Below are 20,854 nucleotides of genomic sequence, written 5' to 3'. Positions count from 1 at the left end.
TTCGCATCCATGCTGTCGTTTCTCCCCTGCCCTCCCGCTCCCATTGTTGTACTTTAGTGGCCACCCTCTTCTCTCCCCCCAACATGGGTGTATTTTTTTTTTCTTGTTTTTAAATTTACCTCCGTGGCGGTTCCGGCAGCGAAGCGTCAGGGAAGGAGGCGGTGCTCCCGACGTCTAGGTTTCCCTTCGCTGTGTTCCGCCTTCTTTTGACGTCATCCTTGACGTCAGAAGAAGGCGGAACACAGCGAAGGGAAGGCTAGACGTCGAGAGCGCCGCCTCCTTCCCTGTACGCTTCGCTGCCGAGCGATGCGATTGGTTGAGTGTCATTGCTCCGCCCTCGACGTCATCACGTTTGACGCGTGGGCGGGGCAGACACAATGCGATCTCACCCCCTTCACTTAGAATGTTGGCTAACAGAGGCTTCATTAGAACGTTGGAGGTGCGTTTTATATAGAGAGATGAGTACTTACACTAGCCAAATGACTGGTGTAAATGCTTGCACCTAACGGAAGGCAGGTAGGCGAGTGAATGCAAACATAGTAACGTATTAACGTAGTAGATGACGGCAGATAAAGACCTGTATAGTCCATCCAGTCTGTCCAACAAGATAAACTCATCACATATGGTATGTGATACTTCACATAAGAACATAAGAGTAGACATACTGGGTCAGACCAATGGTCCATCTAGCCCAGTATCCTGTTTCCAACAGTGGCCAAGCTTCTGCGGGAGTCTTGCGAGGCCGCCGCTTGAACTCTCGGCAGCCATTTTGAATCAGCGCCGGGAGAAAGACAGTCTGCAGATGTGCCAGGCAGGAAAGAAAGGAGCTCTTTCCTGCCCCGAAGAGGTCAGTAGACCACCAGGGTACCACACTAAGGGAAAGGGAAATGGGACTTGATATACTGCCTTTCTGAGGTTTTTGCAACTACATTCAAAGCGGTTTACATATATACAGGTACTTATTTTGTACCAGGGGCAATGGAGGGTTAGTGACTTGCCCAGAGTCACAAGGAGCTATAGTGGGAATTGAACTCAGTTCCCCAACCACTAGGCTACTCCTCCAGGGGAGGATAGGACACCCTGAGGCCCATCCGCCCACCAGCCTGCATGTTTGTCCACAAATCCGGATAAATGGACAGGCTGGCAAAACCCGCCCGGTTTCCTAGCCGTGTCCTCAAAAAGAGGATGTATGGTAATCCCGTTAGAATGAAGCAATGTGGTGACTGAAGTATGGGTAAATCGAGGCAGAGTTTGTGTTCTGTTGGCATCCTATTGCCTTGATACTGTTGCTATGCTCACCCCTCTTTTTTTTTTGTACCAGCCGCTAGAGCAATCTTGGCTTGCAAAGAATTTTGGTGACCCCTGAGTTAGGTGATTGTATCGCCAAAACACTGCCTGTGTCGGGTCAGTTGTCTGGTTCCTTCAATAAAAGTTTCCTAAGCAACACTTCCTGCGTTGGTTTGTCATTGGGTCAACCTCTACTTCATTTTGTTTTGACTACATTTTAAAGAGGACCATGTCAGTAGCACAGCTCTGCGTATCCAGGGAGGGATAATGTGGTCTGCAGTTGTTATAACGTATTAACTGAGCCAATATGTTTGGCTGGAGGAGGAATGTGATACCAGGGGCTGGTGTACTTTTTTTTTATTTTTTTTTATTTCAGAGACACTAACTAGGTCTCTTAGACACAGTTTTTCAAATGTAGGATGTGTCCAATATCTATTGAATGTCATTTTTATAAGCCCTAATTGTGGGATGAATTAAGTCTGTGATGATTGTGCTGATGAATCACAATTCATGTAGGTGCTTGCTGTAACCGCTGAGAGCTCTCTGCTGTACAGTTCAGCTCTTGCTTAGAATCAGTGCAGGATGCAAATGACCTGTAGGAGGTAGATGGATAAAAAGAAATAAGCGGGTTTGTTTGTGGATTTTACTAGAGATGGTGGCTGCACTTAGAACAGTGGGTTGTAGTGTTCTCACATGCAATTTGAAAATCACTGGCTTTCCTGCACCTAGATTTGTGTTTTTAAAAAATTATTATTTTTGTTTTTATTAGGGATGCAGACGAGGGGTAAAGTCTAAAAAACATCACAGGCTCAACATAATGACAATTGTGCAAACCAGTAATAAATATAACCCCCACCCCACTCTTCTGCATCCCTTTAGACCCCCCCCCCCATACTCATTCATACTTTATATACCAATTATCAGGGGTGGCCCAAGGCAATCTGCTGCCCAAGGCAGGGATGAGTGCCGCCCGTCCCTGCACCCAGTCTAGCATCTCCCCCCCTTCCCTGCGTTAACCTTATGTTTGTTTTTTTTTTCAAAAGGCGACAGCAGCAGTGATTCTCATAGACTGCCCTGCTGCTGGCACCGCCCTCTTCCCTACTGCATCCCGCCTCTGAGGAAACAGGAAGCAGAAGCTACATCAAGAGGCAGGCCACAGTGAGAAAAGAGGCTGGTGCCAGCGGCAGGGCAGCCAGTGGGAATCGCTGTCATTGCCACCTTTTGGAAAAGAAACAAATAAGGTAAAGTATTGAGGAGGGAGGGGAGAGTGCCACTACTGGAGCATGCCGCCTGAGGCCCCAACCTCATGTGGCCTAATGATAGGGCTGCCACTGCCAATTATCCATATAACATTCCATCTTCAATCTCATCCACCTCTCACAGTAAACCTCAGAGAAACAGCCTCTTCTGTTCCACCTTACTGTTTAGGATTTTGGGTCACGTACTGCTGCTACGTTTGCTTATTTAGGATCTGCCCTGGGTTATGTTTATATAGAAGCCACTCTGGGTTATATTTATATAGGTGCTACCCCAAGCTATATTTAAGCTCATGAGTCTTGCACTTAAAATCTTACATTTCATGTGTCATGTGTTTCCAACAACTGAGAGGAGGTGTCTCCACATTCACACACATATCCAGAATTTTAAAATACCGTTTTGTTATTAGCAGTATTACGATTTAGATACTACTACTACTACTATTTAGCATTTCTATAGCGCTGCACAAACATAGAAGAAAAACAGTCCCTGCTCAAAGAGCTTACAATCTAATAGACAAAAAATAAATAAAGTAAGCAAATCAAATCAATTAATGTGAACGGGAAGGAAAAGAGGAGGGTAGGTGGAGGTGGTTAGATAAACCATTTCACTCTAGGAGTGTTCTGGTTCATTAGAGTAGTATCAGCAGACTATAATTCCCTCACAAGTCCCTCTAAGGCAGTAGTCTTCCCTAATTTTTAAGTGGGAGCCACTTGGGATCCAAATGAGCTGAAGGAAAGCCACCAAGTATCTTCCCATGCGAGGCCTCAACATCGCTGATTAGTGTGTGTCAATGTGACATCCACCCCAACAGCCTGTCTTCAGACTTTTCATTGGGGATATCCTCAAGGAGGTGGGCATTTCCAAACACATTTGCTTTGTCTACAGAAAAATGCCTCATACGTCACGCATGCGGCTTTTCTTCCCATCCTTATCCCCCTTTCTGCTGTGAGCTTGGATAGAGAGACAGAGCATAGCAGAAAACAAAAAGCCAGAATGATGATGAGGGCTGCCCCAGAGTTCTCCAGAGCCTACCACTGGCCCCTGGGCCTTGCATTGAGGGTCTCTAAAGCTTGTGTCCAGATTGTGACTAGCTTTGTGCCTTTATTTATTTAAATAATTTGTTTTCCATGCTATCTAAAATTTTAGGTAGATTACAAAATGTACTTACACAATCATTTCAATAAATAAAATATTGATACAATAAAACGCACAAATAAAATTTATCAGAATCAATAAAATGTGTCCAGATAATAAGTCTAATGTTGCATCTTCCGGGTTTTTTTTTAATGTATGCCCTATGGATGACCTTAAATTGCATGTCCTGCAGTCCCATATTCACTGTGATCTGGCTGAGAGCTGTCTGGCTCTCTAACCCACAATGAGGCCAGTAGCTCCAGGTAAGCTGCTTGGAGCAGAAGATTCTGGCTGTCCAGGGTGCCATTTGCAAGCTGAACAGTGTGATGGGTGGTTCTTGGCTGGAATATTCAGGTGGTAGAGGCAGCGAGGTTGCTTCTGCCTGGTACTGAGGTGCAGAACAGTGATGAGTGGGCCTAGGATGTGTGTGCTGTGGTAGGTCCTAGGATTTAGGTGCCTTGGCCAATCTGGGGGAAGCTGGAAAGCCCTTGTCCAAATGCTGTCTTTTCCATGCTCTGTGATTGCTGTTGAGTAGCCCAAGGATTAAAACAAATGAGCAGTAACCTCCTGGTCAACATGTGAACCAGGCCCTTTGAGCAATAGCCTTCATTCCATTTGTAGCTTTTCTGCTACCCAGATATTCTCTTTAGGGCTGCCATTTACAGAGCTGCCAAGGGGGCTTAATTTTTAGAGGGAGATTTAATGACACGCCTCCAGCCCCACCCTGCTCTACCCAGCCCCACCCACTCTGCTTACTAGCTCCACCCCCTGACACACCTCAGTTCTACCACCTTCTCTTCCTCCTACTCTTCACAGCACCAACAAGCCACCACCCCCTCTGTTGGCAGCAGAAGACGCCTTAATAAAATGTCATCTCATACAAACCACCCAGAGGGGTTCATTTGTTTTTTTGAGGGGGTAAGGGAGGGGAGGTAAGATTTGGGTATGGGGGCGGAGGGAGAAAACAACCAACAAAACATAATTGCCCAGTTATTAGTAACTTATACTGTGTTATGGAACCACATTTTTTAGTAACTTTCTTTGAGGGGAGGTAAGGTTTGGGTATGGTAGTGGGGGGGGGGGGGGGGAGCGGGGTAGAGAAAACAACCAACAAACCATAATTGTCCAGTTATTAGTAAATTATACTATGTTTTGGAACTACATTTTTCAGTAACTTTCTTTTTGTAATTGCTGATGTGCAAGCTATGATTCATACTTACTGTATTTGTTATGGTTGCATTAATAAAAAGACCAGTCTCAAGATAAGAGCTGTGAGATTTTTCAGCTCATCGTGAGACTGGTCCCACAACAGCATGAGATGACATCTTATTAACATGTCTCCTTCTGCTGATGGAGGGGAGCAGAGATGCCAAGGGTGGCTCATCCCAAGGCTGGAGATTTACCATCATTTTGCTGGAGATTTAAAGATTTGAAGACCAAATCCCTACGGCAGATTGTCATTTCTTTCATGCTCTTTCTTGGACTCCCTATCCCCTCCCCATGTTGAGCATTGCCCCTCTGTGTCCCTATCCCCCTCCCAACTTCCAGCTTCTCCCTGATTTTGGGCAAATTCTCTCGCACCACTGCCCCCCCCCTCCAGAGCCAGCATGTCTCCCTCTCATTTCCTTTCCTCCTATCCTCCTAAGGACCAGCATCTATCCCTTATTCTTCCCTCATACCTGCTCTCTGCCCCAGGTTCAGCATCTCTCCTCCCTCCCTCGAGTTCAATATCTCTCCCCCTTCCTCTTTCCCTGCAGGTTTCGGCATCATTTCCTCTCCACCCCCACCCCGGTCGGGTCATCTCTCATACTCTCTGCTCTGCATCTCCCCTCTGCCCCACTTCCCATAGTCTGGTCATCTTTTCTTCTCTCTCTCTCTCTCTCTCTCTATTCAGTTCCCCCAATCTGGCATCTCTCAATCTCTCTCTGCTCACCCCCCCCCCCCCCGTTCCAGTATCTTGCACTCTCTCGCCAAGCAGTGGCGTAGTCAAGGGTGGGCTGGGTGGCACTTTGGGCAAGCCCACCCAGTAGCAGCACACCTATGATGTGGCTAGCAGGGATTCCCAAGCCCCACCAGCCGAAAACTTCCAACAACTGCCCCTCCTGCATACCTTGTAAACAGCAGCGAGCAGCAACTGATACATATGGCTCGCACTGGCCCCACAGCCTTCTCTTTGATGTATTCCTGCCTATGCAGAAACAGGAAGTTGCATCAGAGGGAAGGCTTAAAATGAATGTGGGGGAGGGGAGATGTTTCAGAGACCATATGGCATGCAGACGAGAGAGGGCGAAACCAAATCACTTGTGGGACTGGGTGGAGTTCTGCCTACCCATCTTGAGCCCAGGCCCACCCAAAATTGGGTGTCTGGCTACGCCCCTGCCGCCAAGTCTTCCAAGTCCTTCAACTTGCCTTAAGTTGCCGGCGGTAGCAATACGGTCCAGTGCTTCTGGGCTCCATCTTGAATTGACCACAGTGTTATCCCCTAACCCCCGAGCAGCACCTGCATACTCCCCCAATCACCCCCCCCCCCCAGCATCCACACATCTATCCAATTAGACCACCCTACCAAAACTACCCCGATCACAATGCCATGATCTTGAATCCCCCCATCACAATCCTCTGATCACAAGCACCCCTGGTTTTACTCCCACAAAGGACCCGCCCCCACACCTGGGGCCTACCAGACTCTATGTATTAATATAGTGGGTCCCTGGACAGGAGCAAACCCCAGTCGTTCCTGCTCTTGCAGGCGCCACTCTCAAAATAGCGCCTCTAGCAGTAGTCTTGTGGTACTGCCACTAGGGGTGTCATTTTGAGATGCAGCACCAGCAAGGGTAGGTGAGACTAGGGATCACTCCTGCACAGGAACCCACTATATCACTAGATACAGTCCGGTAGGCCCCCAGGAGAGGGGATGGGGCCTTTGAGGAGTGAAGGTATGACCAGGGGTGCTTGTGGAGAGTAATGATTGGGGCATTGTGATTTGGGCAGTTGTGGTGAGAGTGTTCTGATCAGGAAGTTGTGTGGATGCCACCTGGGGGGGGGGGGCGGGAGAGGGATTAAGGGAGCATGCCAACAAGGGTAGGAGTGACTAGGGTTCAATCCTGCCCAGAGACCCTCTATGCCACCAGATATGGGCTAGTAGGCCCATGGTGGAGATCTGATCTGGGGGAGTCGTGATCGAGAGGGATTGTGATGGGGGTGGAGGTCAGATTAGGTGTGTGTGTGCAGGTGCTGTCCAAGGAGGGATGTGCTTGGAGATGGAGACAGCACTGTGGCACCTTTAAGATGTGGCCTGGGGGTTTCGGGCCACAGCTTGACAGCCTGATGCTCCCGGCTGAAGGGCTAATGCTGCGTGTGATGTGGCTTGTAAGCAACATTAGTTCTTTACCACAGAAGTCGTCAACCTGTGGTAAATCAAGGTGTGGTAAGAGCTCACTTATTCTGCACCTTAATAACTTCTCCCCTTTGTTATAACTGTTTGTTGCTGCTTTTGGAGTGAGACTCCCTCTCTCTAGTCAACCACCCTCACTTATAGGGGAATCATTTAAACAACATGAAGACGTTTTTTTATTTGTTGTTTTCATTTTCTCCTTATTTCTTTATTTCTTCTTATATATATATATATATATATATATATATATTATGTCTAATGTCTCCTCGGTTAGAATTTCCTGATATTATCTTGTCATGTACTTTGTAACTGCATAAACTATTTTTTGTAAAGAACTAGAATCTCTGAATGCAAAGGGGCAAAACTAGGAGTGGCTCGGCCTGTCCTCTTCACCTGGGATTAAATGACAGCTTAAATTTGTAGACCCTCTGTGCTGCTGTATTTCAACAAATTTTTCAGCTTCTCCATCCACATAGTCCTTTCTTTAACATTACACACTGCTACATTGTCCGTAAAAACAAAAAGGAAGCAGAATGCCAGCTGATTTAGGACCTATGGCCAGCACACTGTATATTTCCGTACAATAACCATGGCCTGCCTTCAAGGTTTCCTACTTAGCTTGAAATCCTCAGCTGCTAATGAACATCCACTGGAAAATTAATTCCGGTTTACTGCTTTTTTTTTTTTCAATAGCAGATAAGGGCACTTTGTACCAGATCATTTTAACAGAAATGGCAGGGGATCCTCGAAACTATCTGAGAACTGGTGGGGGTGTTCACTGCTCACAACCGATTCCAGCCCTCATCTTTAGATTAACTCTTACTGATGTCTGTCTTAAAGTGATGTGCACCCTTTCAAAGTCAGGTGAGCCAAAATGAAACTTGCTTGAATGTTTTTTTTAAATCTGTTTCAAGTTGAAGCAGATTCAAGGTAGGAAGAAGGGGGGGGGGGGCAATGATCTTTGTACTCGGGGGTGGGGGGCAGAAAAAAGGATCTGTGAAATCGTTCTCCCACCACCCTTTCACAAATATATACTACTGAGTGATAACTGGGAAGCTGGATTCGGGACATGGTCCAGAATTATTGAGACTTGCTAGCCACAGTTCCTGTTTGGGTCTGGGACCTCATGTTTGTGAATGGGTTATTCCCCCTCAGTCAGCGGCGTAAGGCTGCACATGCACCCAACACACGCCAAAATGGAGTTACTGCCCAGCTGTGGCTCTTGCGGTAATTTCATTTTTGGCGTGGGTCCGATACGCGCGGCCAAAAAATAATTTTTATTTTCGGACACATGTATCGCGCCAAGCGGCATTTGGCACACGTAGGTCATTACCGCCCGGTTACCGTGTGAGATTTTACCACTAGGTCAATGGCTGAATGGACACGTGGCAGTTTTGATTTTGCCACACGTCCACCATGTTCAGCAAACATTTTAAAAAGGCCTTTTTTACAGGCGCGCTGAAAAATGGATCGGCGGGCGCCCATAACCCACACCTACACTACCGCAAGCCATTTTTCAGTGCGCCTTTGTAAAGGACCCCCTCAGTAATCTTGCATGTACATTTTGCCCTTAGAATGAAAAGTTTTGCACACAAGTTATAGAATATTACCAGTTACACATGGAACTTAATTGATAAATTAGGTGGTAATTGGCTCTAGCTACTAATAATTGGAATTAATGAGTGCTAGTTCACAGTCATGCACCTTACCTTAGCATGTAATGCCTTTAGCTGTAACTGCTAGGGGTGTGTGGGCATGGGAGGGGCACAGGTGCATCAGTGGCGTACTGTCAGCTCCGCACAAGCATTTACGCCAGCCTTTGACATGGTATAAGTGGGCGGGCCTAAGTTTAACGTGTAAATTAACAGCACTTACATGTGTAATTACCATTATAGAATGCACATACTTTAGGTGACCTGTATAGAATTACCCCCATATGTGCTCTGTCTATATCTTTTTTTTTTCCTGGCCCTTGTCCTGTGAAGCCAGGGTTGCCAGGTGGAAAATTTTTTTCTCGCCCAATCCAGCCCAAAAAACAGCCCAAAACCTGCCCAAACACAAACCCCGCCCCTGACACCCCCACCCCCGCGTCATCACCCCCACCCCCGCCGTCACCGGCCCCGCCTCCCCTGTCACCGGCCCCGCCTCCCCCGTCACCAGCCCCCGCCTCCCCGTCATCGGCCCCGCCTCCCACGTCATCGGCCCCGCCTCCCCGTCATCGGCCCCGCCTCCCACGTCATCGGCCCGCCCAAAACGTCACTAACCCCGCCCAAAAAGTCACTACCCCCGCCCCCCGCGGCCGAAAAAAAGGCAAAAAGCCGCCCAAAAAACCGCCCAAACGACCCAAAAGCAGCCCAAAAAAACCGCAACCCGCCACGGGCAAAAATTTCCCGCGGCGGGTCGCGGAAAACCGCCCAGTTGGGCGGTAAAACCGCCCACCTGGCACACTGTGTGAAGCCTCAAGTGACAGGACTTTCTCCTGTTCTCCTTCTTTCCCTCTCTCTGTGCACCTGTGTTTGTTTTCTAGGTTTCTGTGCCTTTTTGCTCTGTTGTTTTTTATAGTTATGTTTCATGAAGTGAATGTACCTACAGTGATACCTCGGTTTTCGTCGATAATCCAGCCGAGGCAATTATTTCCATATGAATCACTGAGCAGGAGAACGCGTGGGTCGCCCTTTGTTGTCGCAAAATTAGCAGCGAGGTCACTTGGGCACGCCAAAGAAATCCGAGACAAATTTTTAGCGGAAAAAATTGACGAAACCCAAAACCGACGATAATCTAAGTCAACAAAATCGAGGTATTACTGTATAACTTGCTGTGTCTTTGCATCTGTCTGCCCATCTACCTGAGCACATCTATCAGTCTGTATTTTTAAATTTTTTTTCTGATAAGCTTTTCCACTTTCTTTTTTCTCTGTTTGTGTATTTCTGTGTATCTTTTGCCTGGCAGGTTTGTTCTACTCCTTTTGGGCTTCCAACTCAATTGGAACCGGCCTCTATTGAGCTGGGGAAAAACAGGTCATGTTTCATGGCTGCTGCCCAGGGGTTTTCCTAGTATTCCAGTGGCTCTCAACTAGTCCCCAGGCCACACCCAGCCACTCTGGTTTCAGAAATAACCAAAATGAATCTGTCTCAGAAATTTGCAGGACAACTGCTTCCATGCGTATCTACCTCATGCATAAGCATCATGGATATCCTGAAAATTAGACAGGGTGTGACCTAAGGATTGGGGTTAAGAACCACTGCAATTATTCTGTAACCCTACTTCCTAGATCAGTGAATCCTAAACCTATTCTGGGAGAACTGCAGCCAGTCAAATTTTTAGAATATCCACAATGAATACTCATGAGATCAATTTGCATATACTGCCTCCTTGGTATGCATATTCATTGTGGATATCCTGAAAACCTGACTATCTGAGGTTCCCCAGGACAAGTTTGGGAACCCCTCTCCTAGGCCATCTACTGACAATTCTAGACCGGAGTCACAGAGTGGAGCCCCCTTCCAAAGCCCACTATATGGCAAGTCCTATGTCCTGAGCAGTAGGGATCACCCTTGAGTATGGCTGAGGTTGTTCCCCTGCTAGGGGCTATGAAAGTGACTTCTGCAGCACCTCCAGAGCTGGTCAGTTTGGTGATTCCCAGCACATAAACCTTTCAGCTATTTAGATGAGGTTGAAAAAGTTTCTGATCTGCCTATCCTTGTTACCCCAAAGTGAGAGCAGACACTGATTTGCCATAGGTAATATATTAGAGAGGTTCATACACTGTTCACAGCCTCACAACTGTGTAACTGTAGCACTGAAGAAACAGGAAAAATTCCACTGTCCACACTGGCTGGACAGATTTATTAAGGAGTTAAAATGATTCAGCCCGGGGTGGGGGGGGGGGGGGAGGGGAGAGACATTTACTGTGTCAGCCCAAGTAGCATTCCTGGGAAGTACTTTTCTGCTTCCCGGTAGGGGCTGTGTTTGGAATTTCCATCTGAGGCTAGTGAGGATGCTGGAGGATCTCAGAGTGACCCTGTCATGCTGTACTGCTCAGAGGGAGAGTCAAGCTGGAAACTGACTGTGACATTTCTTTGCAAATGAGAGCTGCTTTCAGGTGTTATGACCTCAGCTGCCCTCTTGCCCCTGGGGAGGCTTGGAAAGGAGCTTCAGGAGTTTTTGCCTCCTTTACAGGCTCCACAGGGAATACACGTGCTAAAGGAAGAAAGGCCCTGCTCTGAATTACTCATGTTTGTGTATTAATCTAGTTGTCTCTAATTTTCCTACATGTAATTAATCACTCGAGGAGATGTACAGACCAAAGATACTCCTCCCTAAATATACTACTGTGGTTGTTTTAGAAGTCCTGTGGTTTGGATGCACAGAAACTGACAATTCAACAATTCGACATCTTAGTGCCAGTTTAGAAAATCAGTTATACACGTTCAAAATGTGAAGATGTGCATATGGAAAGGGCCGTTGGACAGAACTAGGAGTGGGTGGAAAGATGTGCGTACATTCCTTATTTCAGAAAGGGACTTGCATGTGCAAGTCCGGAAACATAAACATCAGGATTTACACCTGCTCTTGGGGACATCTAGGTTAGAGAAAGATACAGTACAGTCTCGATTATCCGAGCCATTTTTGGATAAGTGAAAAGTCGGATAATATGGAAACAATGGTAGCCCCTTCAAAACTGCATGGAAATGTACTTTATGCATACAGAACAGGCAGAAGGTATCTGTATTTAAATATAGTATTCTTTATTAACACTAACCAGCAGCTTGTGAAGCTGGAAAACAGGAAGAGAACCTGTGCACTTCTTAACGGCACCAGGGGATGCTGGATGGTTGGATTAGCGAAGGTTGGATATTCAAGACTGTACTGTATTCATTCTGTACAGTACTCCACTGGAGGAATTAGGGCTGGTTGCCCCCTTGATCTCCCAATGTTTTTTTGTAATTGTCAGGCACTGTGTCAGTTGGATGAATCAGAGACATGTAGGTTTTAAAAAATGCTTAACGCAGAAAAAAATATTATATTGCCACGTAGACTCCATCGATATTTTAGACACTGACTCTTGTAAATTGGATGCTCCCACTGCATGTAACCAGAACATACATGTCCATCCCTAGACGTGTTTTAAAACAGGCCCCACGTCTGCAGATTCTGTTCTAACATACTGGCAGAATTTGAGACTTTGTGAGTTTTTAAAGTGATTGGGCCTAAGCTTTGAAACAGTTTGCCACTGAGCCTGCGGGCAATGAAAAATGTGTGATCTGTTCAAAAGGGAATTAAAAACCTTGCTATTTCGACAGGCATTTAATACTTGAATAATAGGATGTTATGCTAAGGCTATGTAGACTATCATTTAGGACGTCTTTTACTAAAACGCACTAGTGAGTCCTACGTGGCAAATGAGAGGAAGCCTGTTCAGTTCTTATGGGTTTCCTCTCAATTGCCACGCCGGAAATCGCTAGCACAGTTTTAGTAAAAGGAGCCCTTAGTTGAAATTTCATGATTGTATACTATTCTGTTTCTGTCCTGGTCAAGTTTGTTTTTGTTATTATGAATGTATTTTCTGTGAACCACCAAGCACTTTTGGATTGTGCGGCCTGTAAATATTTTAAGTAAATTAAAGTTATCAACATGAGCTACCGGTATCATGTTTTTTTTACCATAAACTTGCGCTAATAAAGCATCATTCCCGTTTTATACAATGAGAGCTAGTTACTAATCATGGGGATTAAAAGTAAAATAACACATCTTAATGGTAGCCCACTTTGATAACTTCCCCCTTAAATCTAGGCAAATGAACGGCGTGGCCTAAAAATCTGGTTGAATTTTCTGCAGAAAACGCGGAGGGGCATTTTCAAAAGGATGTCCAAATCAGAATAGAGATGTGCAACTCATAACATCCAAAACAGACGTCCATCTCACATGTATTTTCTAATAGAAAATACGACAGGATTTCCTGTTTCAAAATACATGAAATAGATGTACGTGTGCTGAGGACGTCCAGCGTGAACAGCCATTTTGCAAACTGGAACATCCAGAATATGAATGGCAATAAAAGCAGGGACAAGGACGTCTGTCTGGCAGCATTTTTAAAAGCCTGACTACACAGACATTCCTGTGGATCAGCGGGGCAGACTAATGATTAGTATAGTGAACTTTAAACCAAGGGACTCAGGTTCAAATCCCACTATACCTGTGTTCTTTTTCTATTCCTGGAGGGAATAGAAAAATACCTGCTGTATCTGAATGTACACCACTTCAGTAGCGTTCAAGCTTACAGGTGGCTTATATATTTAGGTACAGTAGGTAGAGCTTATGCATATTCATTGTGGAAATCCTGAAAACTCAACTGGGTTGCGGCCTTTAAGGACCAGAGTTGGACACTCCTGTGGTAGCACCATGAGACCTATTGCTACAGGTTGCAGCCACCATTTCACAGCTGGAGCAGCCGGAGCAGGAGAGAGTGGGGTTCGCTCCTAACCTGATGACCCACTGAACCATCAGGATTGGTCAGGTAGGCCCAAGGGGAGGGCCTACTGAGACATAGAGGGTGGCTTTTCATGTTGTGGGGGTCTAGAAGAGGGAACCAGAATCAGGGGGACCTGAAATCCTCTTATGTGAGACCTGGCAGATATTCAGCTGGGACCCACACAAGAGGTGGTGGCCATCACACGTCTGGATAGACCTGGGTATTCAATGACAGTCTAATTTAACCGGCAGTGATCAGCGCTTAAAAAATGCTGGGTTCATACTAGCACAAGGGTTGGCAGTGCCACGAGACTACCAGTTGAGGTCATGGCCACCATTTTACAGCTAGGGGTAGGAGCAAGTGGGTTTGTTCCTGTCCCAATGACCCACTGGACCACTGGGAATGGTCAGGTAGGTCTGGAGGGCCTAGTGAGATGTGGTGGGGGTCAAGAGGAGGATCAAAACTTGTGGGGGGGGGGGGGAACTTGTCATGTTGGGGATAGTCTGGATGGTGGATTGGAATATTGCAAGGGGGGGAATGTCATGTTGGGGGTTCCAGGTGTGAGATCTGAACTTTTTTTTTTTTTTTTTTTTTTTTTGGGGGGGGGGGGGGGGGGTAAAAGCAAGGGAAGCAGGGATGAGAGAAGCAGTTTGCTACCTGGAAACTATGCAGGTGCTGGCTGGTATTCAGTGCTGGCACCCTCATAGCTAAGCAATCAAAGTTAGGACAGACTTTTATGCAGTCCTGTTTGGTTGCTTAGCTTTGCAGATGCCAGCACTGAAAATTTCTGGCACCTGTATGACTCCCAGATTCTCTCTGACTCCGCGCCAGAATGCCCCTTTCCTGCCGGATTTGAGATCGCGCTTGTGCCAATATCAGCGGCATTGGTTACAAGGCCACTGAATATTGGTGGCTGGCCTGCAAGCGTGATTTAACAGGGTAGGAGCCTCTTCTACCCATTTAAATCACTTTGAATATTGACCTAATTGTTATTTTTTGGTCATTATCTTTCTCTTTCCTACGGGTTTCCAGCTCAGGGGGAGTCAACCATGAGCTTTCACTTCCAGCTACCCAGGCGTTTCTGCATTTTATTTCTTCTTCCAACTTGACAAGCCATGGAACCCAGTATCAGTGCTTTCCTGAACTTACCACAAGATGTCACTGTAGTGTAAGTGCTGGACCTCCCTCCCAGGGCCCTTGAGTGCTGTCTCTGCAGCATCCTCCAGCTCAAGCTGGGCCTGGGAATCAAACCTAGTTCTTTGCACATGTCGACACAGGATGCTGCCACTGAGCTGTCTGGTTCTTCCTCGGAGGACACTGCTGTTAGTACAGCAAAGCAATTTTGACAGTCATTTTATATTATTTCACAGTCTAATTGTGTATGCAATGGGAGTGTAATTTCCCATGTCATCATAACACAGAGACAGATGTGGTTAGTGTTCTGCACTACCCACTCCATGTTTCTGCTCTGTTTTACTCATGTATCTGACATTAACTAGTGGGGAATCTGCAGTTCTTTCTTCTAGACAAAGTCCTGACACAGGGGAACGTTTGAATAACACACCAGTAAAATAGCTGGCATATTTTCCACAAGGAGAGAAGCTTGAAAACAAAAGGGGTCATAGTTGGAAGACGGAGATGGGCAGTTTCCAAAACCCTAATTTTTATTCTGTTATTCCCACTGAAATGGCTTTTTAAATGTACCCTTCTTGACAGACTTCTATAACACTTAAAAATCCAGCCGCCTCTTCCCGGTGTCCTGTGAAAAGAGCTGTGCTCATTCCCTGGTTTGCAGTGTGTGCCAGTGGCCAGGCAGTTCATTTCGCAGTCCCTCTTTCACATTGCTAATCTTAAGGCAGCAGAAAGGCCAGACAGATGTCAATGCATTTACCTTGCTCTATAGGAGGATTCAGTGTAGGCTGTGTCCACCTGCTCTCCACATTGGGCTATCTCTTCTCTCCCCCCCCTATCCCCCAACTGAGTTTGCATCAGTTCACTTTAAATAACAGAGTTTATGCTCCAGGTGGCTTTGCCAGGGGCTGTACCAGATAAGGAGACTGGCAACTGAGTCTTTGTGTCAAATATTGTACAATCTATATTGAAGCTTGGGAATGATAAGTAGCTTTGAGGAGGCAATGGGTCTGGGGCACACAGTTTTGTCTTGCAGTAATCTCTGATGGACGCTCTTCAACACTGGGTATTGGGCCATTTCCTTGGCCTTTGGCTAGTGTTACTTTGAAGGACTGTGCAGAAGATGCCCATGTTTCCATGTGGGATCCTACCAGAGAGTGAGTTAGGAAATTATACATGTCTGAGTCCATATCGGTGGTGAGGAATGTCTTCAGCGGGCAGGAGAACCACTCTTTGGCCAGTTTTGCGTCAGGAAATGCTGGTGTAAGCAGGCCAGGTCTTAGTAAATGCAAAACTCTTTCTCCACAGTGCAGCACAAGCTTCAGATAATCTGCTACTTGGTATTGTTGGAAACCTACACTGGGCCTGGCCAGGAATTTTACTGTACCCAAGTGCCAGGCATTGTAGCCCAAATCTTGCCATACTTTCTGATGGTAAAAGAATGGTTTGATTATAGTGCCAAACTCTTCCCTTTATTAGCATAGGTAATCTTCCCTCCAGGCTGGTGTGGAATAACGGGTGGATTAGTGAGCTTTAAAATATTGTCTCTTTGGGCATTATGGCTTCTCTATGAGGGTCAAAGCAGCAGGATGTATTGTTCATAAAGCGCAGAAATACTCAGCTTGGGATTTTGCCAAGTTTCATGAGTTATTTGGAAGCATTTAAGGGGGTGCAAGAAGAGAAGCCATTAAAAAGAAAATTCCAGGGGTTTCTGAGCATCTGCTAGAATGGGGAAAATGTTAATGAACAAATTCTGTGAATTTCTGCTATGCTCTTGAAAAACTGATACTGAAGGGCACCAGTTTACTTAAGTTCTGCATTCTGCACCGATAACATGAAAAAGGAAGCTGGAACCACGTGTCGCTGTTCCTCTGCTCCCTCACAGCACTACAAGCCACTTCCACAATGTGTCGCCTCAGTAATAGAGAGTCACTTATTTGCATAAAAAAGTTAATTAGTCAAGTATGAGCTATTATCACACTTCATTAACTGCTGTTAATATCGGAGTTTATAGTTAATTGGCCAGGTGTCAAAAACATGCACACCTCTGCAAAGATAAATGGCTTTTCCAACAGAGGGAATTCATTGTAACTATGAAATACCTTTCTTGTATGAATGGATACATTTTTCAGGTCTCTTTATTTTTTGGCAAATGTTGGCTTTTAAGTATTATTTTGTTAACGCTTTTCTCTGTTTACTAGCGACATTGGTTTTCCAATTGTAAAAAAAAAAATCTCCTGGGGATTTGATACGGAGTGACTTATAAAATGAAGGTTGATGTGTCGGGCAACTGGATGTGCAGAACCAGAGAATGATTAGTAGCATTTGTGTCACCTTGGATCACTTAAAGCTGTTACTTTTCTGCTGCGCTTGTTAAATTCTTTAACAAGTTCCACAACAATTTCTCTCCGCTGAGAAACAGCCATGAAAGCTTCACCTATGACATCACTGCTCTTTTAAAACACGAGTTGTCAATTGTGACATCATAGCCAATGTGAGCCAACCGGTTTCTGTCTAAGTGATGTCATTTGGCTGCTCCTCCTGCACGACTTGATCATTTTCCTTGATTGGGGGAGGGAGATTCATTTTTATTTGGCCCAATAATTCACCATACTTCCTCCCCACCCCCAGCAATTTTAATGGACATTAAGGTTGCCTTTTCCTCTTCCCCCCCCTACATCCTCCTCTTAAGAGCTTATGAATGTTATGAGTGCCGCTTCTGAGTATATAGGGAGCCTGTGTAGTGTAAATACTTTAAAAATTAATGACTTACTGGTAACGTTACCAATTCCATGAAGAGTGATTACTACAAAGTGTTAGGGCCTGTATTCTTTTTTTTTTTTTTAAAGATTTGCTGTTCTGTGAAAGTGTACTCAGAGAAAATGAGACAGATTTCCAGTTTATAATAGGCATCTAAGACCCCATCTGTAAATCAAACTGGAAACTTGGATGGGTAGTTCTTTTGTGTAATAGTGTACTATATTTTAAGGACACCCTGATTCAAAAATAGGCCAGTTAAAGTGGAGCCCATCTTTTTGGAACAGCCCCCATCTTCCCCTGAATGTTGCTTAGTTGCTAACAAAACCTAAATCCCTCTTTGTGTACTATCATCTGACGCATTAAGACTCTGGAGCTGTACCTGAGTCCTGACATAGGGAACAAGAGCATTTCTGAGAATACTACCTTAGAAGTTCTGGATTCCCAAACTTTCACTTCCAGAACCTCCCCCCCCCCCCCCCCCACCCCCCCCCCCTCCCCCCACATACTTTTCTGTGTCATTGGTATGCACACATGCAACAGGACATTCTGAGGCATATTTTCAAAGCTCTTAGACTTAAAAAGTTACATAATAACGTATGGAACTTTGTAAGTCTAAGTGCTTTGAAAATGAGCCCCTCTGCTTCTCCTCAGTGCTGCCTAAAATCTTTTCTAGGTAATGTGTGAGGTCTGCACTTTCCCATCAGGTAGGCAAGTTAGGAAGCAATCCTCACAGCTTGAGAGGGTATTGCATTCCCTGGAGGGTAGGTGCTGGCTACAGAATCACTTCCTGCCTCACCATGGTGATGCTTTCCATTCAGGTGACCTTTCTCCTCCATGGCAGCACAGAGGCTGCCAGACTTGAAGTGGGACTTCTCTATGTTCCTAAATGTCTTATCTATATTCCTCTTTCTCTTCCTCAGCTCCTCCAAGTCTGCTACTCAAGTATCCAGAAATCACACTCATCCCCTGTGAGCTAGGAGCTCATTGCATCAAGTGCACACATACAACCTCTCACAAGCTGGGAGATAATCATTCATGTGGCACTCGGTGCAAAAGACTGGATAGCCCCCATCTCACTGCTGGACTGATTTATGTATCTTAGTATTAGTAAATTGATTAGTTATTTAAAGTTGTTAAGAGAGTAAGGATCATAGTTCCCTGTATGCATGCCACCATGTAACCAAATGCACAACACTTTGTGGTGGTGAACAGAGCAGGCTAGTTACATCACACCACTGCTCCGGCTAGGTCCAAGCATCCTGCACGATGCACTACTGCCACCACATTACGTTGGCAATTTTCTGGAGCTGCCTGTACTGTCAGAGGGACAGCAGCACCATGGCCACAACCACCAATGCCACCACTGATGCCACCATTCCAATTTCAAACAGCTGCCTCTAACCTCAAGCCTAGCCACACACATACTTGACTGTGCCACAGCTGTCACCTTCCCGGGCATAAGTGTGAGGTAATCCTCAGAGAAAAATGAAAGGAAAAGCACTGTACATGTGAATTATGTACAAGTATATCATGTATTATATAATGTATCACATTGTAATATTTTTTTATATCAAGTTGAGTGACCCTGAGCAAGGTGTTTCATTGGCTTTCGAGGTTAAAAAGCTGCCCAAACTGTGCACTGCATGTATTCCTGATTGTGTATTCATATGGTAGATGACATCTGTAAATTAAAATGTTTTTTTATTTTACACACTTGTGGGGCCTGAATAGTTCTGATCAGCTTAATATCTGATACGCGCCCCTTATCTAGGGACCATATATTAAATTGATTTTTGGAACAGGGAGATGAAATAGGAACTTGCTTCATCCACTCCACACATCAATCTGGTATTGCAGTACCTCCAGGAAATGCTGTTCAAATAAACATGATATTTCAATAAATACATGTTCCAATGTGTTCTGTAACAAATTGCTGTTTGTGTAATAGTGAGTAGCACTCACAGGGAAATGTAACAAAACATTTTTGCACACTCCAACCTGCTCCTTAGAAGGAGCTATGGTAGGGGATGCTTGAACTAATAATATAAGGTCCTCTAAACCTATTGTATGCCAGTTGCTCCCAAACCTGGTCCTGGAGGCTCCCTAGCCAGTCAGGTTTTCAGGATATCCACAATGAATATTCATGAGAGAGATTTGCTCATGGGTGAAGTGAACAAATTTTCCAATTTTTCTGTTAATGGTCACACGCTAGTTTTCCCATTGGCACATCAGTGGCTTACCCAGACCTTGATGGGGGGAGGGGGCAGATTTTGGCCAGTTTACCCACCGCACCCACCCCCACCACCGCTGCCACTGCATCATCATACCTTGCCTGGCGGGAAAGCCCTGCGCTACTGGTACCACAGACCACTTTTCAGCACAATTTAGTAAAATGGGCCCAAAGTTAGGAGCATAAATCCTTTGAATATTGGGCCCAATATTTTTAACAGGGAAGAGTTATGTGAATAAAAGCCAATTTTTACCAACAAATCTTTCTAAGGCTTTTCCCCCCTCCCCCCATTCTGTGTCTGAGGGAAAAGTGTCAGTGAATTAGGACCCACAGATGCATAAGGCATTGAAAATGAGCTCAGAGCCTCAAAGGTAAGAGGCCACCCCTTAAAGCAGAGGCGAAGCCAGACCTCACGGCGGGAGGGGGCCAGAGCCCAAGGTTGGAGGCACATTTTGAGTGCCCCCCCCCCCCGCTGCCTCGCCTCCCTCCCACCGCCTCGCCTCACCTTCCTACTTCACCTTGCCTCCTCACCGCTTCCCCTCACAAATACCTTTGCTGGCAGGGGACCCCACCGCCACGCCCCAACCAGGCTGCTCATATTTCCCTGTTTTCTCAGGATTTTTATTTTCTCTCGCCCTGGCCTTCACCACCTCCCCTTGTATCATTCCCAACCATGCTCTTTGGTCATTATTATTATTATTATTTTTTAATTGGCCATATTCACCCTATATGTTCCCGTATTCATGGTCCATTCCTTTGTAAGAAGGGGCAGTGTGAGGCCTGATTGTAGTGGCTGCATGCAAATGTCTTGTGGATGGTAGTGCCAAGGAACAGAGGCGTGCAAGATGGCTGTGTTTCTGCCTGTGCTCCATCAGAATGAGCCACCACTGTTAGGCTCCAGTTGGTCTTTGCTGATAATAATGCTGCTACATTTCCATGTCCTGAGGTAGTAGCTGAGACCATGCTCATTTACCCAAGAATAGACAGAACTACATTTCCCTACATGCAGCAGTGGTGGTGGTGGGGTGGGGACTCAGAACTGCATTAACCTGTCCCTTATGACAGTGGACAGAAGGCAAAAGTAGAGACTAATAGACAATTCACCACTGGAGACGTGAGTCCAACAGTCTTTATTATATCAGAGATAACGACCCGACACAGGCCGTGTTTCGACGCTAAAAAGCGT

The 20,854-nt window shown here is 45.7% G+C and overlaps 1 protein-coding gene and 1 non-coding gene across 3 annotated transcripts in view; both read left to right on the top strand.

Annotated features, from left to right (window-relative positions):
* The window catches only part of SSBP4 (single stranded DNA binding protein 4), a 547,729-nt gene that overhangs the window by 75,672 nt on the left and 451,203 nt on the right, over positions 1 to 20,854 (top strand). The window lies entirely within an intron of this gene.
* LOC115481257 lies at positions 19,140 to 19,321 on the top strand. The gene has a single exon (XR_003943920.1). It is a non-coding gene; the product is annotated as a U2 spliceosomal RNA (small nuclear RNA).

This window comes from Microcaecilia unicolor, chromosome 11 (genome assembly GCF_901765095.1).
Source record: "Microcaecilia unicolor chromosome 11, aMicUni1.1, whole genome shotgun sequence".
Lineage (NCBI taxonomy): Eukaryota > Metazoa > Chordata > Amphibia > Gymnophiona > Siphonopidae > Microcaecilia > Microcaecilia unicolor.
Note: the sequence above shows the minus strand (reverse complement) of the source record. Positions and strands in the feature narration are given on the sequence as shown.